This window comes from Cheilinus undulatus, linkage group 19 (assembly GCF_018320785.1).
Source record: "Cheilinus undulatus linkage group 19, ASM1832078v1, whole genome shotgun sequence".
NCBI lineage: Eukaryota > Metazoa > Chordata > Actinopteri > Labriformes > Labridae > Cheilinus > Cheilinus undulatus.
In genome coordinates, this window is record NC_054883.1 from 29,547,374 (window position 1) to 29,574,726 (window position 27,353).

The window sequence follows — 27,353 nt, forward strand, 5'->3', positions numbered from 1 at the left end:
TTCAGCTTCCACACCAACATAATTCTCTCAGTTTTAGTTGCCAGTAGAAAATGCAGCATAGTGCTCATGACATCATAGGCCACTGGATGTAACACAGAGCACAGACTTAAGTTTGGGACCTTGTCCAAGATCCTAACCTGATTTTTATGCTCCTAGACAGTTGAATTAAAAACCCCTGAAAATATTTTAAATAAAACAGAAGCTCATGTCAAAAACACTGATGATTTTCACCCACGAGGTAGCCAAAGAAGTTCTCTGACCCCAAAAGGAGGTTGTGAGGATGTGTAATACCAGCATACCAAATACCCTGAATTAACTCAGGGACTTCAGGTGGGATAACAAATCAAAGCTCCTGCTGCAGATATGAACTCTACTTCACCTTAAAGAGAACATTCAGAAAGTCTCTATAAGTAACAGCTTGGAGTCTGTTTAATGTTTCATATTTCATAAAATGAAGCTCTATCTGAACTGTTTGAAAGTGAAGACTCCAGAGAAAGGACTGCGATGCGCTGAGCTTAAGTAGACAGTGGAAAAGTTGCAAGTTCACATACAAAACTGAAATGTTTACAGGTTTTTTTTTTTTTTTTTTTTTTTTGTTTTTTTTTGGGGGGGAGGGGGTAGGTTTTTGTCACCAGTGTACATATATGGCTGCACAGATGCATGTTTTATGAGCAGATGAGTGCTGTGTTATGGTTTGGCTGTGCTCTAATTACAAGGACTCTATTAATAAGAGAAGAGGAGTGCAGACATGTCCTGCATACACCAGAGACAAACACACTTAAGTAAATTCAACACAGACAACACAACAAAGACTGGCACACACAAACATTTATTTACACATATTATGTAACCACCATGAACACTACAAAGAAAGTTGGTTTGTAGTTAGTTAAGAAGGTGACTCCTATTCTTTCTTCGGTACTCTGGTTTAATATGCTAATGTAAACTTCCCTCACATCCCTAGTGCAAATGTTTGCTTTGCACTAGGGATCTACCTCCTGAGTGATTATACTGACCACTAAATGTACATTTAGATTAGGACAAGTTGACTAGTATGGGGTGAATAAAATCTAAATTGGGCAAAATTTAATATGGCTAAACTTGAGATCCAAGTGTCTGTGGGTATTCAGTGTCAGCGCGGTTAACATTAGCAGGGCTAGCATCATCAGCATTCATCCTCGCAGATTAAAGTCCACATTCCCGTGCTTAATTTTGTTACTCACTGCTCAACTGGATCCAGTTTAGAGCAGTGTTCACCACAAACTGACAATACTTGTATATGTGCCACCCAGGTATATTTAACCTCCTGAGATCTAAGCTTTTGCTGGGAATGCAAATCCATTTAAATCATTAGAGATTCCCAAAACATAAATACAGAAATAATTAACAAGATAAATACATTTCCAAGACACTGCCAAAAATTTCACTGAAAAATCTTGAACCCAAAAACCCATAAAACTACCCCAAAATGTCATCAGACACTCCTAAACTGTTCCATGACAATTCCTGAAAATTTAAGCAAATTCCCCAATATTTCATAAACAATCCAATCCAGTATTACCAATCAAATTCCCAAAACTTTAAAAACACATTCCCCTAAAATTTAATGGAAATTTTCCAAATCCCTCCAAACATCTAAATTCCCTAAAAATTTCCATGGAACTTCAGGAAAATTTCAAAGAACATCCCCCACCCTAAAACATTCAGATCAAATTCCAAAAATCTACAACTATATTTCTAAATAAATACCTAAAGCATCAAGAAACCCCCACCAAAAAAATGTCAAATTCCCCAAAATTCAAAAATAAATTCCCCGAAATGTCCATGGAAATTCTTGAAAACGTCAAAGAACATCCCCCACTCTAAAACATTCCAATCGATAAAATTTTACAATTAAATTTCTAAATAAATACCTAAAAATCAAAGCAAATCCCCCCTAAAATTCAAATAAATTTCCCAGAATTTACCAGTACATTTCACAAATTCCCCCCAAAAATGCAAACATATTTCCCCACACTCCAATGAAAATGTGAATTCTTAAGAATTATCAAGCTGAATATCCAGACAAATTCCCTAAAATATCCAAAAAAATTCCTAAAAATGTAAGAGCAAATTTTCCCAACATTTTAAGCACATCACTTAAACTTCACTGGACATCCCGGACAATTATTTAAAAAATCTACTAGCAGAAATTATTATATTGTAGTACAGCCAATGCAATATCCTCATATATGCATGCAGGTTCTCAGGAGGATAAGTTCTTAATCAAACCTCCTATCATTGAAAATAATCTGCAGATCAGATCTTATTTATCAATACAGCAATAGAGGAAAAGACCTGAGTTTGAACTTCTCCAACACTCCCATTCTCATGGAGGATTCAGCGTGTGAGACTATTTAACATTTAGGGTTTTATGGTGTCACCAAAGTGCCATCAGCAATAAAAATGCATCCATGCAGACTGTCAGTATAATAAACCCACTTATTGCCTCCCTGCTCTCCAAATATGACAAGCGACGCCGGGAAAGCTCAACCTTTTCATTGTGCAAAATGTGCCACTTAAATAAACGAGCTGCGGTAATATTTCAAGTGCTTTTCTTATTCCATTCCAGCCCCTCTGATCATCAGTCCTTGTCCGGCTCCATTAGAGCTGTTTCATATCCGAGAATAACAATATCTCAGTGACTGTGTGGCTCACCGCGCCACCGTGGAGCTAATCAATCTACGGCTCGTCTCTCAATAGGTGGACTGATCGGCCGGCATTATTCTCCAGTCAATTACCTCCAGTGAGAGAGGCAGGAGGGAGAATGACAATGGACGCTGATGAATGCCAGTCAGGGCTCCATTTAGGCAGCCGGGGCGCTCTCCCTAAGCTGGCAGTAAGACAATTGGGTCGTCTAATAGGTATTTATATGAGCTCCCCTCCAGCGACCAGCTATTATTTATGTAGAGGTTACCGCTGGAATGGCCTGTTTACCTATGATCTGGTAGTCAGTTGGAAGGCCACACTGTGCATGATAGATGCATTTATATGCACGTGTGTTTATGCACATAAGAATGCATCTGTATTCCTAATCATTTTCAAATGATGTACTCATCCATGCAACATCAAGAGTCCACAGTAGCAATCAAATCACTCTCAGCAGCCATGGCTCGAATCTGAACTGCCTCATTTAAACCCTCAGTGCACACAACTAGGTATGTAGTAATAGTAAAACAGCTGGTGGAGGTATTTAACACATCATCATGCTGTGTGTGCACGTGTGCAGGAGCGAAGACGAGGCCTGAAATGGAAGTTGGCACGACTAAAAGTGAGGGTTTAAAAAATGAAAGACCGCAGACATGCTGCTCTAGTGTCCTGCAGGATGATGAGAAAAACATTGAAGACAAAGTGAAATATGAGGGAAGGAGAATGAAAGGCCAGAGGTGGGTAGCTGTAGGCCTGAGAAGGAAAAGGGAAAAAATTCAAGTAAAGCAATGAGGTTACCCCTTGGAATATTTGGATATACTTTCTTTTCTGTATTATTTTCTTAGCCTTTCATTTTGTAAAGGACAATAAAAAAGAGTTGGAGCTGAAAACAGATGACAGAGGAGGTAATGATTTAAGGTAAAGCGCTAAGAATCATAGTCACTCATCACCGTTTGATGTGCTTTTATCCTTTAACACATTATATTCAGCTTTGTTATGTGTTATAATGGCTAAGGCCTGGTAAAATGAGGGCTTGTTTGGTTGCATTTTGGCCTCCAACTTCACCTCTGGACATTCAAGACTTGTAGTAAAGGGGGTTTCTTTTTAAAGATCAAAGTCCCTTTTTTATGTTTCAATCACATCTTAAATTTACAGTCAGTGGCAATTTCTTGAACATTTATCCCAGCATAATTGAATCTTTTCAGGCAACTGAACACCGATAATGTAGCTCTTAGCACATCAAAAGCATTTTTGACTTTCTTCTTTCATTTCCACCTGTTTTATTCTCAGGGAAAAGGACATGATCCTGTATTTCAGGATGCCCTTGTGACTCAGGGTTACGCATTAAGCTTTGCACAGAAGACATCTGCCTGCACTGACAATACTTAGCAAAAGGAAGTCTCATTTTTAGTGGAGAAATCAATCATAGAAGACCATCACATTCCTCTTGTACAGTTTCCCTTGGGATTAATAATCTAATAGTACAAGCACAGGTTACACCTGAATATTCCTACAGAACCAAGATAAGTTGGTAGTTTAGCACAAGAAGATAAAGATCTTGTGGTGCAACAGTAGCTCTGGATCAGGAACATACATGTTAAAATCACTTCAGGGTCAAAGCATAACACAGCAAACAACAACCTGTGTTGACTATCCCAAGCAGAAATGAGCCTTGCTTTCTTCTTATTGCATTCATTAACCAACACAAGTTTAACCTGTTGTTATTCCAATGGCAAACAAGATAGGCCAGTAGTTTAAAACGAAGACAAAAATCTTGTGGTGCAATGGATCAGAAGCCTTATATGTAGTGGTGAAAGGAATCAAAGTTAAGCAGTCAAACCCAACACTGTGCAGGAAATATTGATCTAATAGTGCCTGTATACCTGTAATTATATCAATAGGTTTTTCATCTGCATCTTGCCTTCATTCTCAGAAACACACCTGTTTTTACCCCCACAGAAACAAGAAAAGCAGAAAGCTCAACATAAGAAGGAAGACCTTGTGGCGCAACGGTAGCGCGTCTGACTCCAGATCAGAAGGCTGCGTGTTCAAATCACGTCAAGGTCATATCTTGTGGAGAAAACAGCAGCCTGTGTTATCCATACAAAGCAACCAGAAAACATATTTGTAGTGGTGAAACGAATCAAAGTTAGTCAATCAACAGCACGCAGATTATTGATCTAATCGTACTTCTGTATTTGTAATTGCACTGATAACTTGCTTCTCACATTCATTCTGAAGAGTGCTTTACTGATCATTATTCTCACAGAAATAAGACACGTCCATAGCTTATCAATAGTAGAATAAGACCTTGTGGCGCACTGGTAGTGTGTCTGACTCCAGATCAGAAAGTTGCATGTTCAAATCACATCAAGGTCAACCTTAAAACCAAAAACAACAGCCTGCACTGTCCATACTAGGCCAAAAACCTTATTTGTAGTCATAAAAGGAATCAAAGTTGATCAATCCTTCAGTTTGCAGGAAATCAGAATTTAACAGTGCTCCTGTAGTTTTAATTGCACCAAAAGGTTTTCAACAGGTCACATCCCTAGGACTTTTTGTCCCCAAAGATTAATAGTGGAATTGCTCCTTCTATATTTAATTTCACAAAGAGATTTTTGACTTTCGTCTTGCATTCATTCACAAACACAAGTTAAAACTGTTGTTGTTCTCAAGGGAACAACATGAGCCATTAGTATAACAAGAAAAGACGACCTTGTGGCGCAACGGTAGCGCGTCTGACTCCAGATCAGAAGGCTGCGTGTTCAAATCACGTCAGGGTCAAATGTTATGCAAAAGCCAACAGCCTGTGTTGTCCCTATGAAGCAACCAGAAGCCTTATTTGTAGAGGTGAAATAATTCAAAGTTGGTCAATCAACTCAATAGCAAGCAGGAGATTATTAATCTAATTTTACTTCTTTATTTGTAAATGCACTGATAAGTTGCTTCTCACATTCGTTCTGAATAACACTTTACCGATCGTTATTCCCACAGAAAAGAGAAATGTCCGCAGCTTATCTTTGGTAGAATAAGACCTTGTGGTGCAAAGGTAGCACGTCTGACTCCAGATCAAAAGGTTGCGTGTTAAAATCACGTCATGGTCAAAGTGTATACAGAAATAAATAATCTCTACTGAACAAGATAGGCATGATCAAAACATGTTATTCAAAACTGCTAAGGTTGAATAAATGAAATTGATCCACCACACTGCAGTTGTTCATTGTCCCTCTGGATAAATTATGCAATGGTACATTTTTCAAGTGCAAAAAGAGCTTTTTGACTTTCTTCTTTCATTCCAAAAAGTAATCACCTGTTATTTCAATGAGATGTAGACAATCTGGTTGTGTTCAGATGGGAGTTAGACCTTGTGGTGCAACCTTCAGCCTTCATCGTCCATACTAGTCAAAAAAAAAACCTAATTTGTAGTCATGAAAGGAACCAAATTTGATCAATCCTTCAGTTTGCAGGAAATCAGAATTTAACAGCGCTCCTGTAGTTGTAATTGTGCCAAAAGGTTTTTAGCCCAGGTATGTGAGTCAACAGGTCAGATCCCTGGGACTTTTGTCCCTAAGAATTAACAGAATAATGGCTCCTTTAATTTTGATTGCACAGAGATTTTTGACTTTCGTCTTGCATTCATTCACAAACACAAGTTAAAACTGTTGTTGTTCTCAAGGGAACAAGATAAACCGGTAGTATGACAGGAGAAGATGCAGACCTTGTGGCACAATGGTAGCGTGTCTGACTCCAGATCAGGAGGCTGTGTGTTCAAATCATGTCAGGGTCAAAATATCTCACAGGGAACAACAACCTTCATCAATCATACTGCGCCAAAAGAACCCTTTAGTAGGACATGCACTATAAGTTAATTGGGCCTGATTCCCCACTTCTAACCAAAGCACAGGACCAATTACCTGATTGTTCCACAGATTATCTTGAAAGATTTCCCGGAGGTGTGTTAAGAGAGAGAGATTTTAACAACTCCAGCCTGCTCAGAAGAATAACAGCTGCTCTGACTTAAAATTGTATTGTAAAATTTTAAATTTAGAATAATTATGAACAGAAATTAAATTATGTTTGGGGACCACGGAGGACAGCAAAGCACACTCTTTAGATGCCATACAGAACCAAAGACAGCCGATCAGGAAGCAGGATGACCAAAGGAGGAAGCACAACAAACACAACCATTGCAACAATAGTAGACACAATGCACTAAGTTAGATGGATGTCAGAAATTGAAAACCACACACAGGCAGATTTGTCGCAACAACCTAAGTGTTTACACAATGTTTACTGTGAAACATCAATGACACTGACAAGCAGAGAAGTTGGACCCAAATTGCCCCCACAATACACATAGGTAGTTAAAAGCTACGCACAGTTAGCTTGTTTACTCTTAAGTTCTGTTTGACTTTGCAAGATGAGGATTTTTAAGGATAGAGACTCTGGTCATTGGTGAATTAATCTGTTAGTATGTGGTTTGCTGTGTCGGTCATTTTTTATTTGTCATCATGTGTTGGGACATTTAAGTTTTTAGAAATGTTAAAGATGAAAAAAATCTTTACTACGCAGGCTGAACTTGTAACAGTGAAATGACTCAAACTTTACTATCACCTTCCACAGTTCAGACTACATACAGTGCTGTGCTGTTGCACATAGTTTGGAAAGTGCTGATATTGATAAACTCCCTTTGAACTTCATCTGATAAAGCCTGGCTAGCTAAGGGCTGGTCTGATTGTATTTAGGACTCCCACTGAGCCTCAAGGCACTCAACTTCTGAGGGTTAGTAAAGGAGGTTCATTTCTAAATATTTGACATCAAAGATGTGTATCTCCTTTTAAACACGCTTGGGACAAGGCTGAGGGTTTGACATACCCACTTGTTGGCAGTTTTCTCAAGACATGGCAGCTTTGAAAACAGATAAAAAGAATCACACCAGGTAGATGGGCACCTCAAGACATGGTTCTATAGAGTAAAAGATTTCTGGACTTTCCCCTCACATCCAGAAAAAAAATCAAACCTCCTGTTATTCCAAAGGGAACTAGATAAGCTGGTAGTTTCACAGCATGGGAGAAAGACCTTGTGGCGCAACGGTAGCGCGTCTGACTCCAGATCAGAAGGCTGCGTGTTCAAATCACGTCAGGGTCAGAAGTTTTCACCAAAATGGAAACCTGTATCATCGTACATTGCAAAAGAAGCCCTTGTTTGTTAAGGGGAAATGTTTCACAACTGATCCATGATCAGTCTAGGCCACTGTACTTGGTGAGAAAAAGATAATAGTCTGCTGTTCAGTTTGCAAAACAGTTTGGTCTTTATAATATGCTCTCACTTTTTTGTTTACAGAATCATCACAAAGAGACTCGAGACTCAGCGGTTGCTTTCATACTGTAGGCATCAGTGCACAATTCCTTTTTTCTTCTTTATTTGTTTTAGCTCAAATCTTATTTTTTGTTTGTCTAGTTACATTGCTTTTTAAAATGTATCCTGTTTCAGGCCCCTCCACTGACATTGATGTACAAAAGTGGCCCAAATCTGATTTTAATGATCAGATTTCAACACAGCTTGTGCTGTTTAAACTGCCATAAGAAAAACAGATCTGAATCAATTAATCTGATTCAGCCTGCAGTGTGAGAGGACTCTTAAACACCAAAGTGAAATCAATTTTCCATGTTAGACATTTTCCTCTTTTTCAGTGAATTTATGACTTAAATGTAACAAGCATTAGTGAGCAGTTTCTCCAGAAAGAAAGTATATTTTCATCCAATTAAAGAAATACATCTGAGGGCCAACTGATGTATTATGTTTGGACTTTTCACTTTTTTTTTTTTTTTTTTTTTTTTTTTTTTGCAGTCAAAGCCAGACCTAGCAGCTGTCCCCATTCCCACTGAACAAGAGATAATGTATGAACGCAGCACAGGCAGAGGACGACCTTGTGGCGCAACGGTAGCGCGTCTGACTCCAGATCAGAAGGCTGCGTGTTCAAATCACGTCAAGGTCAAAGTTTTTTAATAAACTTTGAAATCTGTGTTGACAAATACCATAAAAAGAAGCCCTATTTACCAAAAATTTAGTCTTCTTGCACTTGAACACATTAAAAAAGCAACCTTTTACCAGCTGTCGCATCTGAAACATGAATAGTGAAAACTATTCAAACCAACAGTTAGAGAGAGTGTTTTAATAGTGAAACCTCAGCAGTTTTACCTCTCAAAACTGGGTAAAATAACATCATGACTGAAATAATTTCCTATGAAAGGACATATGTCTGAATATTTCACTGTCTGTGGTTTTCTTGTGTCTTAATTTACAGTGTTGATAATTTTCACAGTCAAATCTACCTGCAGTAAGGTGTCTGCTCTCCGCTAATCCTCATAACAGATGGTTCAAACTGGCCAGAGCAGCCTAACTCAATCACACACCAGTAACTTCTTTAAGTTTTACACACAGGCGGGTTATTCGGTTACAGCACCAAACCTCTAAGATCCTCTTAGTATGCACACGGCCTCAGCTGAGGAGGCTTTGAGAGGCAGGTTTCATGGCCCTAAGCTGGGCTCAGATTCCTAAAGTTAATTGTGCCTGACAACATGTGCATGCCTTTAGAGCTGACTTTTTCTTACACTCTTTTCATGTGCAGCTACTCTGATTTTCCCTCTCTTTGTTTTCCCATGAAGGACTTCATTCAGGGGTAACAAATCTCTGGGCGCTACATGCACACAACGCACGGGTTGTCCTCTTTCCTCCTTTGTCCCCTGTTAGTCTTACATTTCCTCCACACCCCCCTTTCAAAAAGTTCCACCCTGGGGTGCACACATCCAGCTTGTTAACCATTCGACCCCCTGGCCCACTTAAACCTTTCCTGTGGTCTACTCTGAGAAAATTTGGTTAGACATGCTAGAAAATATAAATTAGCTGGACAGACTGTTTTGTCTCTTAGATTTGGGTAAGAGTGGGAGAGTCTGTGTTCTAAAAAAAAAATCATTAGTGTTTCTATAGAGCTCATTCACACACCTGGGCCCCATCCAGCTCTGCCCTGTCAAACACCCGTGACGCACCCTGAGCAAAGCAGCATCATGGGAAGTCTAAATTAAGCAAAGAGCCGTGACACGGTCAGGGCACGCTGTCGAATACTTGATGTGTTTGGAGGAGTTAGTCAGTCGGAGTCAGACAGAGGAGCAGACAGATGAGGTATTTGTGCTCTGTAAACACAATCTGACTAAATTAAAACAGGAGCTAAATGAATAAAAGCAACAGAGCGCTGTAATTAAAATTACTTCACTAATTAAACTTCTGCAGCACAGACAGTTCAGGTGTTTGATTGACTTGTGCTCAAACACCCACACTGCTTTCAGCTCATAAAAGCAGCAGCACTGTTGATGGGCAGTACATGAAATATACACAGAATCAGAGTAAATAAGGGAATGAGCTCTGCTGAAACATCTGCTTTCAGTTCTATAGTCCTGCTTATGTGCTCCATGTCCCTTGGGAATAATAATGCAATAGTCTTATAGCACTAATGAGGATTTAATGACATTAAAAGCCTTTTGAAACTCTTCTTGCATTCATTACAGAAGTCACACCTGTTGTGATCCCCATAGGAACAAGATAAGGGAACATGGAAAGCCTGCATGTGGATCTTGTGGCGCAACGGTAGCGCGTCTGACTCCAGATCAGAAGGTTGTGTGTTCAAATCACGTCAAGGTCAGAACTTTTCAATGATAATAAGGAACTTATGTTGTCCATACTTTGCAAAAGGAAGCCTCCTATTTGTAGCAGATTAAAAGAAAGAAAAAACAAAAAACAATCTGTGATCAATGAAGGTCATAACCTTTCAGTGAAATAAAAGCCAAGTTTATTGCTAACACACAGAGGCTCTATGGCAGAACATCTGTGTATACAGTGCGAAATCAATTCACATCTACATATACTTTACTACATCCTGGACGTATTTTTAACCGCAGACCTGCTGCAAGTAGCTATTTCCCTCCGTGTGTTGTTTCAGGAGGTGTAGCTTGTTAGCTGTTAGCTTTAGCAACGCTAGCTCTTAGTGTTGGCTATGTTGCGGCCGACACATCTATGCACTGCCTGCCCCCACAAAGTAAAGTTTTCAGACTCACTGTGGAATCCCAAACCCATGTATGAGGAAGCCTGACCTGACGTATATGCTAAGTGTGCTAAACTTAAGTAAGTAGCCTACTTTAGGAACAGCTATAGGCCTGAATTCACATTACACAGATACATTCACCCAGAGTGAATGTCAGCCAACAATAAAAATAACTGGATCTATCATCATGTTTCACGTCAGTGATTGATGCTAAGGCTTAATGAGTGACCATGTCAACTGGTGACTATATGAATATGTCTGGGTTAATATCTAATGGATTGAAAACTTGAAGAGCCCCTTTGTTTCCAATAAATTCATATCTCCTAAGCATCTCTTAGACAAATCAGAAAAGGTTAGTGTTTTAACAATTTTGTAACTATGACAACAGCTGACACAGCTGAAAAGTCACCAGTTAACACAGTCACTTGATGAAACATAACATGTGCCCTCCAACAGCATCGCCAATGAAGTCTTTGCATTTATGATTGTTTTTTTCTGATAATTGATTTTAAATATACATGAGAAATATGCTAAAATATATATATATATATATATATATATATATATATATATATATATATATATATATCGCACATTTTATGAAGCTTTTTACTGTCAAATGATAATTTACAGCCTTGTAATGCACAACAGACTGGAGCAGATGTTGAAATGATCACCTCTTTATAAGAAATAGGGAATGTGTTGTGATGTGGGAATTGTTTGCATTGTAAATTGATTCTGAATGGAATGGTGACCCCCAGATTCAGAATCGAATCAAATCTTTAGATACTTAAAGATTCATATCTCTTATAAATAGCGGATCACGGTCCAGGTCCAGACCCAGACCCAACTGCCGTCCTACCTAGACCCATGCATACCTGTTACCTCATTCTGAAGAGCGCTCCTATCTCAACCTGTGCAGCATTCTTACAGTGATGTAACTTTACCTGTGCAGGTTCTATTGTCCTCACATATGCAACATGTGATGCTACACAGCCAATCAGATGCTTCACTCAGACAAGGACCGCCGGAGTAAAGAGAAAGGCTTGCAGAAGAGGGAGGAGGAAGAAAATGCATCTTTCCCTGATGAAAATTTTGTTTTCTTGCAGGGGCTTTCAGTTTGTTTTTTCTTACAGACTTTAAAATGTATCCTTTGGACATTTAGATCAAATGATACAGAAGTACTTCAGTTAAGCAATCCAAAAAAGCATTGTTATCCCACTGAGAGCAAAAATGATTCCACCCTAATCATGAAAATATTCATAGCTGAATAAATCCTGACATTATTTATATCACCCAATAAAAGTTTATTCTCCTCTTATACAGCTGTCATGAAGCATCTAAGAATCAGAATCAGCTGTATGATGATTAAAAAAGTCAGGAACTCATTATTTTGTCAGACCTGATTTATTTGCTCCTATTTCATGAACACAGGTGATAAAACACTAAGATCAGATTTAGAGAATGGATAGGCAGATTTTATTTTCCGGCCCATTTTGCTTCCATAAAAGTCTGAATGAGTCTGTTTAAGAAACCATAATGGAATGTAGGAAATGAAACAGATACCTAGACAAGCCCTTAGTCCTGCTGCCAAAGAGTGTTTTTCCAGAGCGTAACACACTCAAAATTAATTCAATAAATCACACAAAACTAATGGGAGAGTAAGAAAAGCATATTTCATGACACGTCCAAATAGTTGTGAGTCTTTGGAATAACAGCAGAGACAGGAGAGAGGCCGTTCCCAGAACTGAAAACTCCCCGGATTTGGAATATGGGGCGTTGATATTTTCTTAAGTAGGCCTCGGGGAGAGATTTTGAAACCGTGCTTGATGTAGGATTTTATTTGGCTTGGAATAAAAGCCGTCCCTCGGGTGCTCCTCCTCCTATACAGGCTGGTTAACCCTGCCTGACACACACACTCAAACACGCACACACACACACAAACGTTAAGTAGGTTATGATTCATTTTCTTTGTCATCGGCCACCATAAAACAAAGTCGATTGGAGGAAAAGAGGGGGGCTTTCCTGTGGCTGCTTTTAGGCTGAGCGCTAAATCATTCACGGCTGTTAAACAGTGTCTAACCCTACCGTATCACTCCGGACACTTTGGATCACAGTTTTCTCTTTTCTTTTGTGATCATTTTGTCTGTTGCTGCATCTGATTTTTTTTTTCTAAGGGACGACAATGGCTTTCTTTATAAATTTTAAAATTCTAAATTCATTTCTTTAAAAATATGCCTATAATTGACTATGTACAACTTTGCACCCCCACAAGCTATTCAGTAAAAACATGTCCACTTTGGAAAAAAATAACTGAAATATTTTCTCTCCCATGTTTGATTGGCAACAACATCTGTCCTGATCAAAATGACCAAATATTAAAAATGTGGCTATTTTAAATTCTTAAATTAATTGAAGATTTGGTAGTTTTGATCAGGTCTAAAGTTGATTGAACAATTTAAGACCAAAAAAGGAGGAAAATATATCAATCTTTCATATTTTTATGGCAGTTTTTGGAAGTGGACATTTTTGTTCACAGATGGCTTAGCAAGGTTGTAAATTTGTAATCAAACAATACAAAACTATTCAGTATTTCCACCAGTTACCTGTTCTATGCAACCTAGCCATAGTCTAATCTTTTCCACCTCAAGGGCATTTCAGACAACATGAATTCAACCAGATTTATTGCATAGTCTGACATGGTGCCAAAGTAATGTTACTCTGTTAATTTTTGGAAAATAATAATAATAATAAAAAAAAAGAAATTACTTCTTGTAGTCAAACTGGCATTGAAAGGGTCAAAACTGCTAAAATATTTAAATATTTGGTAGTTTTGATCAGGACTGCCGTGCATTAAAAGAATAAATCTGAAGAAAAATTTAGATGCAAAAATATTTTTGATATGATTTTTAATGAATGTTTTTCAAAGTGGAGTAGGGTGTAAAATTTAAAAGACACCAGCGGGTTTAAATGTAACACTCAAACACAGAGAGCCTGTATTTTCACATAATGTCATTCAAAGTATAACCTGACATTTCCTCTGTATTGTTGCTTTTTAAATGGACCTGTAAATAACCACCAGCACAATGAGGCGATGGTTAATGAATTCAATTAGTCAACGTCGGGCCGATTAAGAGGTCTGAAAAGAAGCATTGTCACAGCACAGATAAAAGAGGAGAGGAGGTGAGAGCCAGAATCAATGGCTCTATCAGTCAGCCAGGCCAGGCCTCGCTTGCTCCGTCTCCCGCTCCATTCATCATCCACCGAGGACCAACAGACAGCCGACCAGGGAATATATGTGTGTTTTTGATTTGAAGGTGTGTGTTTTGTGTCTCTGTTTGTGTGTTTGTATACCTGCGGCTCATTATGACTCTGTACCAACACACTGCTCATCTCAAAGCGGGCCAACATCGCCTCTTATCTCAGCAGCAGGATGAGCGCTTTGAATCTGTCAAAGGCCTCAAAGATGCTCTCTCAATTAAGAGTAACCTTTATTCTGAAAGATTCACATCCCACAAAAGATCCTCGTCGGCTTTTACACTATGTAGGACAATAGAAATTGGAGGCGCTGTACTTGTAGCTGTCAGATGCCGGGGTTCAAACACTGTGGTTGTTTTTTCACAGCGGGGCCCGATGGGGAATCGACCTTTTCACTGAGATGTCTGAGTAAATAGGAATAAAAAGCAAACAAAGCAAAATGCCAAGTAAAACTCTGAGAGCTTTGACTGTATGGTGCTGAAACAGGGAAGGGGAGGGATTCTTGAATGTCTCCTGTTTACATTAAAGTTCTAAGGTGCCATTAGTGTGCCAAAAGGTGGTGAGGCTGCATGACAGAAAATGCCAACAGCGAGTGTGCTGTGCTAAACTGACTAATGGTGAACATTTACTTAGAACGAAGGAAAGTATGCTTAAAGGATGGAACGATTCCCAATATGATATTGAACTGTTTGGAAGAGTGTCCACAGTTCAACAAGCACATGTGGATTGTGGTAATTTTGCCTTTGCGTGTAACTTTCTTCCATTTCTCACAAATTTGAACTGGCTTTGTTTGTGTGCCTGTGAGTCTGCACGCTGGGATGAGAAATCTCTTAACCATATTCACTCAATCCAGGGTCTGAAATTAACACCAGCCAAGCTCTAAATCAAAGAAGAGTTTCCCGATGTTGAGCTTGGAAGGAGGATGTTTGTACCACAGTTTTTACATGTAATCTTTGGGTAATTGTGGCTCAGTTAATTTACTGCCAATAAATCCCTGTGCAGATTTTTTGCCTGGCCATTACACCAACAGGGGTGTAAGCTAATGACACTGGTCTCCTTTTGCAACTAAAACAGCATCCACTCTTCTTAAAAGACTTACCATAAGATTTTGGACTGTTTCTGTGGGAATTTTTGCCCATTCATTCATCTTGCAATTTCAATTCCAATTCATCCCAAAGGCGCTTGATGGGGTTGAGGTCAGGGCTCTGTGCAGGCATGTCAAGTTCTTCCACACTGACCTCACCACACCATGGCTGTGTCCGAAACCACACACTCATTCCCTACTCCCTATCCCTGTCTATATGTCTAGGTATATATATATAGTGAGGAGCATATAGTGGACTATATAGTGGCCTCAACTGCAAAACACAAAATTGATTTCGGACACTACTCCGGCCGCGGGAAATGACGTCATCGCCATCTCACAATTAAAATGTTTAGCAACAACGGCTCTTAATTCCATGACAACAGCTGCGGATCAAAATTAGCGGTAGAATTTCACCGAAAACTGGTATTAAACATAACGTATTTTCACAAAAAAATAAATAAATAAATATAAAAAAAAATAAAAAATACTAATAGATAAAAAAGCTTGTGTCTTTAATGGCAAAATGGTGTACATTTTTGTGTGTAATGTAACTTATTTTAAAGATAGTGGTCTCATGTCTTGCAATCTTCAGAGTTAATCAGTTTTAAATCCTTAACATTTTCGTACAGATTTGGTTAAAACCAACAAACAAAAAAGTATTAAATAAAGGTTTTAAATGAGTTCTTGTGCTCCTCTTGCTCGTCCGTCATGTTTGAGACCTGCAACCGCGATGCATGATGGTAAATATTGCTGGGCTAGTGAGCATCAATTGTTTACTACTTTTCAAAATACATTGGTGGAAAGAATGACTGCATTATATAGTGAATAACAACGCTCGCTCAGAATTCAGACACCACTACAAAATGGTGTATTCACTATATACACCATGTTCCACATTATTATGCAAACAACATTTTTCTCTGATTTTCTAAATATCAATGCAAATGACAGTCATACTATTTTTCAAGTCATCAACAGTTAGAGTATAATTCAAATGTTTTTGAACAAACTTCATAATGATAACTATTATTTTTTTTTAAATAAAAACCTCAAAATGCACTTTTCCACATGTTCCACATTATTAAGCAGGCCACAGGTTTCAGCAATATGGGAAAGAAAAAGGATCTCTCTGCTGCTGAAAAGTGTCAAATAGTGTAATACCTTGGACAAGGAATGAAAACATTCGATATTTCAGGAAAATTTAAGCATGATCATCGTACTGTTAAGAAATTTGCGGCTGATTCAGAGCACAGACGGGTTTGTGCAGATAAAGACATAATGAGGAAGGTTTCTGACGGACAAATACATCATCAATACATCTGCTCCGCAGTCCAATGTCAGTATGCTTTACACCACTCCATCTTGCACTTGGTGATGTGAGACTTGCATCAAGCTGCTAATCGTTGATCCCACTCTATTGTTTTACATGGTCTTCCACTTTGTGACTGAGTTGCTGTTGTTTGCACTTCCACTTTCTAAATATGCGAATGGAGACTGCACGGCCAGGTACTTGATTTCATACACCTGTTGCAATGTGTCTGACTGAAAAAAGTATTTGAAAATGAACTGGTGCCACAAACTTTTGTCCATATAGTGTATGGGATTGACAAAATCAGCCTCTCTCGTCTCTCTAATTCTGCCTGCATTTATCATGAAGGTAACAGAAAAGAATCAGAGGCTTAATGCTGTAATGTTCTCCCACAGCCTGGAGCAGACTTGTCCAGACAGACTCTGTTAAACGGCACTCCAAAAAATTGAAGATTCAGTCCCTGAACACACAGTCCTCATCTAATGTTTGTCTAACAAGGTGCAGGGGCAGCCAGTGGCACACATGTGTAAATGCACATACATTAAATGGATGAATTTTCCCCATAAGCCCTTAAATTCTAAACTTAAATGTCTATGAAATGGCAAAAAAGAAACACTGAAACAGCCAAAGCCATAAGAACTGTACCAAAGGTAAAGCCAGGTTGCATACCTAACACATTTAAAAATATTGATGTTTACGTGTTAAGGATTGCTTCAGAATCAGAGATAAATTAATTAATACTTTTGATTCTGATTGAAATATTTCTTTTCTGACACCTCATGCATGTGGCAAGGATTTTTCGCTGAAAGGAGTGTTCTCTGCAGAGAAAACTTGAAATGAGTTCAGCACATGTTGAGAGAGAGAGAGACAGAGGCATTTAAGGCTGAGCTCAGGTATTAATACAGAGGAGAGTTTGCATGAATAGTTCAGTGTGGCTGACTCCTCTGACACCTCCATGGAGGGAAAATGGAAGCAGCCTTTGTTACAAATTCAAAGTTAACAGGGATTTTAGTTATGGGAGAGATTATTCACCTGTTCACTATGCTCGTCTGAATTTTTGAGAAAAAAAATCACATGACATTTCAGTGATAATATATGCAGTCCTGACACTTTTCAAGGGTTTTCACTTCTGAAGAAAGTTTCAAATATTAAGGTGAAATCCTGAGAGTTTTACAGGAGTTGAGATGCCCTCCCATCATCTCAGTGTGAATGATAGTCAAGAAACTTGGCATTGTAGTCTTGGATAATTTTCTTTCAAAGTCTTCAAGACAGTCAACAACACACTGGCACACCAGGTCCTAATGTATTAAACACAGATAAATTACATGTATGGAAGATCATCAGAAGTTATAAAGGACAATGTAAAGTGTTACTTTGATAGGAGAGATGTTAGCTGTCTCTCACATGCTAGTGCAACACATTACCAATGTAAAATGCAGACTCTTAGAATCAATCACCACCATCACACAATGACACAAGATAAGCTCATACTGTCAGAAAGAGAGAGGAAGACATTGTGGTGCAATGGTAGCTCATCTGACTCCAGATCTGAAGGTTGCGTTATATAAAAGACATAAGGGTCAAAAATGTTCAAAGATGTGAACAACCTTTGACTACTATATTCTGCATAAGGGAGCCTTAGATTTGGCTCAGACTACACAAAAACATCCAGATTTTGGCCCAACTGCAATGTCACAGCTCCCACACTAATTATAAACGCTGGGTTTGATTATGGACATTGGGCTCAATTATGACCGTTGGACTAATTATAAATGTCGGGTCCAATTATGAATGTTGGGTCAGCTTATGAATGTTGCCCTTATTATAAACATTGGGCCTGATTATCAATTTTGTTGGACTGATTAAATACGTTAGCCCCGGTTACGAATGCTGGGTCCGATTATGAACACTGGACTGATTATGAACATTGGGCCCAATTATGAACGTTGGATTGATTATGAATGTTGGGCCCGGTTATGAATGCTGGGTCCAATTATGAACATTGGACTGATTATGAATATTGGGCCCAATTATGAACGTTGGATTGATTATGAATGTTGGGCCCGATGACAAATGTTTGGCTGATTATGAATGTTGGGTCAAATTATGAACACTGTACAAGTTTATGAACATTAGGCCAAATTATGAATTTTGGCCCAATCATGAGCTACAGCCCGATTATGAACATTGGTCCCAATTATGAGCATTGGGACGGATTTTGAGCATCGGGAACAACTAATGGTCTTGTAGTGAGACATAATCAATTACCTGTCTCAGACCACCACGGCCAAGATTAAACAAAACTGGCATGTTTTTCTTGCATTGTCTACTAGTAAATTCCCTGACCCGATGTTAACAGCGTGAATCCTGACACCTACGAGTAGCAGAGCATTTGCTCTTATCTTTGTATCATCATTTACCAGAGGAACATTATACAAATTTTTACCTTCTTCACTCTAGATATTTGTATACATACAGTAGTTTCCTTGACCTTTTATTACACTCATACCTCACATTTTTTGGAGGTGAGCCAGTCCCTATATTGTCCTCCTCCTGATACATCAGGAAGGGTCCATAATTCCCTCCGCCAAGGAGGTTATGTGACCGGCAGGGTTTGTTAGTTTCTTAGTTTGTTAGCAACATAACTCAAAACGTTATGGACGGATTTTGATGAAATTTTCAGGAAATGTCAGAAATAGCATCAGAAAGAACTGATTAGATTTTGGGACTGATCTGGATCACCATCTGGATCCAGGACTTTTTTTTAAAGGATTCTTCACTTTTGGGAGATAGGGCTAAATGTGGAGGTCTGCCCTCTCCAAGTGCTTTTCTAGTAATTTCTTGTTTTGTTTTTTCCTTCTTGTTAGAGCAAAAGACTGCTAGCATCACATGGAGCACTTTTATGACTCACTCTCTTGACCCATGTGCCCCCACCCCTCAAACTTAAATGTTTTTGGTGAATAATAAAAGAATCAGAATAAAATATGCATTAGCATTGTTTTCTACTCATTTTAGTAGGTAAATTTTCAGTAATATACAGTATTAAGTTAGAAAAAATAGCAGTAAGAGTAAGACAAGAATTTTCTCTGAATTAGTTATAACATGGCTTTGATTGACACACAACTAGTTAAGTATAAACACATAAATGAAGTAATCTGTGATGAAGATTTCTTAAGTTCAAGGTTCATGTGTTGGACACCTTCCATACAGGCTGAGGAGCACTAAGAGGTTAGAGCCTGTCAGTTGTGACTGGAGAGCTTTCATTCAAGGTTTCCTGACAGGATGTTTGTGCTTTCATCTGCTGTCCATCAGCTCCTCTGACGGACGCTGCGGTTCGCTCCAAGACAGGAAGCTAAAGACAGAGATGCTCCCTCTGATGGGTCAACCTGCTACAGAGAGATGAATCAATTCTCTGTGAGTGGACACACAGCAGACAGGAAGTGTGCACTTGGTCCAGCCTGAGGGTCCTGCTGATGCTCCACTGTGTTTATCTCCAGGACAGGCTTCTCCTTTCACCCCAACCTTACACACAAACAGACACTAACACACATGCTCAGGCTCGCTCCCTGATTGCATCTGGCTTGTCATCGTCTGTGGCCGCCTTGCCTCCACTCATAGGGGGCCCCCTGCTACTCTGATGGAGTCTCCCTCCTCACGCCCCAATTCCCCCCTCCTCCTCAACTGTTCACCCCTTCTCAGGACAAATTTAATTTGGAGGTGCAGAGGACTGATAAAACCTGGAGACAGCAAAACGGCAGAGGGGGAGGGAGGTAATATGATACCTCCTCCTGCCCCTCCTCCTCCCCTCCTTCCCCAGCCTGCACCCCCAGCATCCCCAGACAAAGACATCCTTTTCACATTTCTGCCATTTTTAATCAGACGGATGACAGATGGAGAATGGGAGAGATGAGCAACACCGTACTCGTAGGATCTCAGATATATTACCTGTGGAAGCTGAATAACACAATATAATTTATAGTTTAGAATACATGCAATATATAGTCATGCTCTTTCTTTTTTTAACATTCCCTGTGGACAAAAACACCTATCATATATTATCTATACTTCTAAATTCCTAAAACACATATTTTTATATGATATGAAAATGCAGAGTTTGTCTGCTTTACATTACCAAATCTTTTCATGGTTTATCTGTCAAGTTTTATCTAGAGTGACATAAAACTACAAATCACTGCCATTTATTTAAAGCCTTCTTTCATTTGCTACTTGAAGCTTCTCAAAAAATGTGATTTATCTTTCAGCTTCTTTTGTAAATTGACCATCTTCTGATTTGGGACTAATATAACTGCATATTTGTGTGTTTTATTTAATCAACTTATTACAATAATAGCTAAGACAAAAGTAATTTGTGCTTAATTTTTAGAATATCTAATATGAATAAAATGTGTGGGTTTAAGCAGGAAACACATTTAACAGAAACTCCTCAGTGGAAAAATAATAATCATACATCTAAAGCCTTCACTTACGATGCTGTAGGTGAGCAGGTGTTATGTTTTAACGAGTGACTGTGTTAGTGATGCTGAGTGTCAATGCTTGTTGTTGTTACAACATTGTTAAAACACCAAACATTTTGTGCTATATCTATGATATGCTTAGGAGATATGAATTTAATGAAAAACCAAACAAAGGGGCAAAAGAAGTTTTCCATATCCATAATCAACCCAGATCTACTCATATAGTCACCAGTTAACACAGTGACTCCTTAAACCATAACACCAATCACTGACATGAAACCAGACAGTACATCCAGTTGTTTTCATTCTGTGCAGGGCAGCAGTTGTTGGCGGGTTTGTATGATGTGAATTTGGCTACTTTACTTTAACTTATCACACTTAGCACACACGGGTCAGGCATCCTCATACCTGGATTGTAGAATCCACAGTGAGTCTTCAAACTTTCTTTTGGAAAAACAGGTTGGGCTTAGTAACTCAGGGCTCCACAGACAGTTCAGGCAGTAAATAAATATGTCAGACACAGCACTGTAAACATTACGCTAAGTTTTATCTTGGACTTGTAGAGTTATTTCACAAATTAGTTGACAACATATGTTGAAATCTGTGAAAACAAAGAAGATGGACAGTCCAGGACACCTTTGAGAGAAAGAACGGGAAATTTCCATCAAGAAAAACCCCCAAAAAAGGTGAAAAGAAGACCTCAGTCTCAACTACAACTCCTGGCTAGCTTAAAAGCTAACAACAACTGCCAGTAACTGCCACGGAACACTACCTGATCAACAGTGAGTACTGAATGCTACCTACTGAGGTGGCATGGGGCGGCGCGTACAAACGCAGCGGCCCGGCACTCCATCACCAGCAGCAAAACAAAGCCCTGCACTTACATCAGAACTGACAGCATGCCCACAGCGTTTACATCTTTCCTGATGGAGATTTTCCGGAGAACAGGGCGCTCAGAGACTGACAGGAGGAGGACGTGGAACAGCACAACACCTACAGCCTGTGGGGAGGAGGCAGCAACGGCATTGTGGAAGAAGGTGAAAGCAGGGCAAACAAGCCGGGGCTGCAGGCTAGGCTAAGAGCAGCCCCACACAAACCTGCTGTACTGAGCATCTTTCTCTTGGATGCCTGCGCCATTGCCAGCAGAATGGATGATGTGAGGCTGCAGATTTCTAACCACCACTTGGACCACTGCGTTTGCTGCTACAGAGGGGACTGCCAAACCTAATTTCATTGCATTTTTACAATGCAATGACAAGAAACGACTTTCTATCTACCTAAGCGCTAGCGCTGCTAATGTTAACAGTGCAGCTATCGAGCCACACACCTCCTGTAGCATCAGTGACTGAAACACTATGCGGAAGAAAATCTTTGCCGTGAGTTTGCGGTTGAAATACACCCAGGAAATAGCAAAGCAAATTTAAAAATATCAATTCTTGGAAATTTTCAATCAATTCTGAATCAAATAGAGTAATATGCATTTTTTCTGGCACCTCTAATAACTTTGTTTAGGGATTCCTTCACCAAGTGCTTATACTTTCAGTAGGGCACAAGTATCTTTTGTTAACTTAAAAAATGATTACAAAAAATGAGCAGTATGACCACGAAGAAGAAAGAAAACTATACAAGAACTTAAAATATAGGCTAATTTATGTAAATATATAACTCCATTGACCTTACCAGACATCCGAGAGCCGAGTAGAGATGTACTACTCAGCTCCCACCTTCTATTGCTTACTTCTTGTTTTAAAGTCGAAGGACTGTTCAATAAAAAACGACTCCAAACTGTGATTTACTGAACAGTCCACCATTTTGTCATGGATGAATTCCACATTATGAGGGAGAAAAAGCTATCAATAATGGACTTTTTAAATCTTTCTGAAAGCAGTCCCTGAATGCATTAGGAGTAGCTTGAGTTGCAGTCCAGGAATTACATTTTTAACAGCTTTTCTACCTCATTATGTGAAATTGATCCACAAAATGGAAATGGTGTTTTGCTGTTAAGTAAAAATACCTTTAAGAGTGCTGTTTATACTGTTGCATCATATGACCAGTGTCAATTGTTGTGCCTTGCACACGCCTGCAGCAGTGTGACAATGGTCAAACTCCCAACCAGCCACTGCTGGGCCAGGTGCTTGATACCAGAGCCAAGAACCCACTCAGGGCTCACTTCCCCAGCTCATCAGGTAAGTGAAAAAATAATGATGGGGCAGTGGTAGGGTATCTGGCTGCAGCCAGTGTGGGTTTGTTGTAAATAATAGAGGCAACTGTTGGGACATGTGTTGGATGGCACCGGTGTGTTTTGGGCCTAAGCCATCTTTTGTTACTGTTTGATCGAATGCCACCTTGTGGCAGAATTTCCATATTGTGTGTTTAAACAGACTCATGTGATTCTGATTTAAGTTAATAATGTGTAAAAAAACATCCAGCTATGTAGTGGCTAAAATTAATCTGTTGAACTCCATTGAATGGAATCTTGCTACAGGCTAAAACCTGAATGAACCAGGGGCTAAATGGGGCTTTGGTGTCTCCATACGGGGCCACCATGATGTGTGAGCACCCACAGATGTTGTCTACAGTCTATCTGAGCAGCTTTTTATTGAATTAGAGCAGAGAGCAGAGGGAGCAGTGTGGAGCTGAAGGTTTTCACAGGTCAGTGCTCCTCCTGAAGCCCTGCAGCCATCGGGCCTCTGAGCCACCAGCAGCTGGGAGACACACACTGAACCTCAACCTGAGACTCACACTGTATGTGTGTGTGAGTCTGTGTGAGGGAAAAGGGCTGACAAAGGAGACGACAGATGGACGTGCTAAAAAAAAAAGACACACAAGGATTTACACACTTAATACACACAAATACACATGCAAAAACAGAAGGTCAGACAGGTGAGTGTGTTTCCATAAGGCCTTCTTCATATGGGCAGGTGAGAGGTGCATTAATCACCACACTCACTCACTCAAGAGACTTCTCCACCCACTCACAAATCTGAACACTCATCCAGTCCCAGTCCCACATGAAACCAAAGTAAAAAGCTCCTTCTCTTTCCTCACATCAGTCGGGTCATGTTACCATGCCAGCGCTCCTGTTGAACTATCCAAACTGGTGAATGGGTACCAACCCCACTCCCCTCCCCTCAGCATCATACTCCCCACCGCCCAACTCATCTATTATTGAAGCTGACATAATTGCAGGAGGGCATCGCCCACCAATATCGAGACTCCAAATATAAAAAGCCTTTAAATTATTAAGCACAGAGGTGCCCACCCTGAGCTGGCAGGAGGGGGATTTCTCACAGGATGAGATCATGGTCCCTCAGACACAGGAGGCAGAAGGAGGGTGTGTTTATATGTGTGTGCACATTACAAACACATTAAACTGTCCAGAAATGGGAATGGTGTTATGTTTGAGGACAGTGGTTCTCAATTGGTGGGCCACAGAGCCCTTTAAAGTGGATCACAAATGTTCCTGGAAACAAAAATAACACCGGAAAGTCCACGAAACTCTTTAAAAACATGTTTGTTTTGCCCAGTCTTCTTGATTTATCACAGCTTTTATACTGCATGAGGTCAAAACTGTACTATCTTTTATTAAATAAATCCATTTAGTCATAAAACATAAAAGATTTGGGTCACAACCTCTCATTAGAGAGTTGATTGTGGGCCCTGAGCCTTGACCATCTGAGAACCCCTGTTTTAGGATATAAAGCATTAGTCATCACTAAGTACAGTACAAGTATATGTGCAGTATTTTTCAGTAAATATAGGACAAATTAACATGTAACAACATGTAAAACATTATAAAATAATGTATCCAAGTATGTGATAGGAAAAAAGCAGCATATAATTTGCTATTGAAATCAAGTTTTCTGTAAAAATCCTCAAACAACAGTTTTGTTATTTTTAGGAACATTTGTAGAGGTTGGTTTCATTTTTTTTTTTTTTTTTTTGTAATATAGGTGGGTAGTTAAGTAGCAAACCTATTATAATTATATTTAAGTTAATATAGTACTTTTTGTGAGTCATATGCCTGCAGCATTTACTGAATTATTGTTATTATTTACTTTAAGTAAGTCAAGTTTATGTGGTGCAGCACCCTTCAAAGACAAATATCACAAAGTGCTTCAAAAAATCACAGCCACAACCAGGCTTGATTACTGCCAGATCTGTTGAATCAAGAAAATCACTTAAATAGAACAGTCACTGACATCTATCAATCTGAAAAAGGTCACAAGACCATTTCCAAGGCTTTAGGACTCCAGCAAACCATGGTGAGAGCCATTATCCACAAATAAGAAAAACTTGGAACAGTGGGGAACCTTTCCACAACTGGCCAGCCTACCAAAATTACATCAAGAGCACATCAAGGACTCCTCAAAGATGTCACAAAAGAACCCAGAACAACATCTAAAGACCTGCAAGGTTCACTTGACTCAGTTAAGATCAGTGCTCATGATTCGACAAGAAGAGACTGGGTAAAAATGACATCTATGGAAGAGTCACAAGAACAAAACCACTGCTGACCAAAAAGAACAAAAAGGCACATTTCACAGTTGCCGAAAAACATTTGGATGATCTCCCAAGACTTTTGGGACTGCTAACTAACACAACATTTCCTAAAAAGAACATCATAGCACCAGTAAAACATGGTGGTGGTAGTATGATGGTCTACGGCTGCTTTGCTGCTTCAGGATTGATAGAACAATGAATTCTGCTCTTTACCAGAAAATCCTAAAGGAAAAATCAGTTTGTGACCTGAAGCCAAAGTGGATGTGAAACACACCAGCAAGTCCACCTCTGAAAAAAAGAAGGCTCTGTGATGGCCTAGTCAAAATCTGGGCTTAAATGCAATTGAGATGATGTGGCATGACCTGAAACAGGCTGGTCATGCTGGAAAATCCTTCAGTGTGGCCTGAGGGTGGCATGACCAGTTACTATGGTCAGGGGCATTTACTTTTTCACATAAGGCCAGGTAGGTTTAGATATCTTTTTTGCCTTTGATGAATAAAATCATAATTTTCATAACTTTCAAGTTATCTTTGCTTGAAATTCAAATTAATCTGATGATCTGAATATTTAAGTATGAAAACATGCAAACAATAAGAAACCAGGGAGGGGGTAAATACTTTTTCACAGCACTGTATGTAGTAGTGGTTGCCACAAGAATTGCTAGGCAGAAAGTCTATGACATTACAATATCGAGCTAGGCAACAGTTCCAGAAATGATACAGGATGGTTTCTGTCAGATTCTGATTTTGTAGCAGGACGACCTCTGACAAGGTGCCATATTTGATGAGTTGTAAGTGAGAATGGCCTGGCATATAAATGGGATCATGACTGAGGTAACACTCCACAGGAATAGTGTGTATAAAAGAAATGAACTCACTTGATTGTGGGATTTGCCGCCTGGGGAAGTGACAGAGCTGTGACCTCTTACAACCAGTGAATAAATCCACATCCATTAATCAAAGGGGTGTATGTGTGTGTGCTTTTTTAAAAGAGTGGGGAGGGGTTACACTCATTTGTATTCAAGTAAACTTCAGACATCAGCATATACTGTGATTACGGGTTAGGCAAATTGCTAAGCATGATTGATTGTGTCTCATTGTTGGAATAATGTGTGATCTGTGACCGATTGATTATGTCTCGCCGTGCTGAATAGCTCATTTGAATATTAACGATCTGCTCCTTGTGTTGCTATGAAATGTCATCAAATTGTTCCTAATTTTGAGACGCAAATGACACGAGAGGAGTAATTTGAGTCTCATCAGCGCTGCATAATAACGGCGCAGCTTGGATTGTAAGACGACACTTAAATTTAGAAATCTTCGGTTTGTTTTTTCATTTGATCCATTGGCCAGAAAAAGCTATTTTACATTTAGATGAGTATTTATGCTGTTCTAGGAAGTCTGGGATTTTGATGAAGGATTAAAATGCTGCTGTAAATAAATACTTTTGTTCCTCATGGGGCTGCTTTATATCCTTCATGCAAAAACACTCTGAAAATCACAAAAAATCCATATCTTGTAATTTAAGTGTTTAGTTTCAAAGGAGCTATCTGAGGCAGTTTAGTTTTCCCAGACATAAAGTCTCTTTGGGCATCGATGCTCGGCAATAATCAAACATTTTAAGATTTTAATTTTCAGTAAACATGAGAGCAAACAAAACCACAGACACCACAATAATCTACTTTTGTTCAGAGCTGTCTAAATACAAGAGCCTTTTAACGCCTCCTGTCTGCACACTGTCAGAGATATCAGGGCTCATTTTATCCTTCAGAGGAGACATTCAATGTGGTTCATTCCGCCTCTTTTTGATAAACAATGTCCGCAGTGTAAAACAATCCATCACAACAACTATCAGGCCTGCATTTGCTCTGTTTTTTGTTATCTGAGTAAGCTGAAATGAGTGTTTGTATATGATATTGTGCAATGCTTGGTCTAC

At 39.2% G+C, this 27,353-nt stretch overlaps 1 protein-coding gene and 6 non-coding genes across 7 annotated transcripts in view; 6 read left to right on the forward strand and 1 right to left on the reverse strand.

Moving 5' to 3' along the window:
- The window catches only part of LOC121527569 (partitioning defective 3 homolog), a 604,468-nt gene that overhangs the window by 459,060 nt on the left and 118,055 nt on the right, over positions 1-27,353 (reverse strand). The gene's annotated exons all lie outside the window — the stretch shown is intronic.
- Positions 4,684-4,755, forward strand: trnaw-cca. Its single transcript has one exon. It is a non-coding gene; the product is annotated as a tRNA-Trp (tRNA).
- On the forward strand, positions 5,401-5,472 carry trnaw-cca. Its single transcript has one exon. It is a non-coding gene; the product is annotated as a tRNA-Trp (tRNA).
- On the forward strand, positions 6,404-6,475 carry trnaw-cca. Its single transcript has one exon. It is a non-coding gene; the product is annotated as a tRNA-Trp (tRNA).
- On the forward strand, positions 7,765-7,836 carry trnaw-cca. Its single transcript has one exon. It is a non-coding gene; the product is annotated as a tRNA-Trp (tRNA).
- Positions 8,615-8,686, forward strand: trnaw-cca. Its single transcript has one exon. It is a non-coding gene; the product is annotated as a tRNA-Trp (tRNA).
- trnaw-cca lies at positions 10,316-10,387 on the forward strand. The gene has a single exon. It is a non-coding gene; the product is annotated as a tRNA-Trp (tRNA).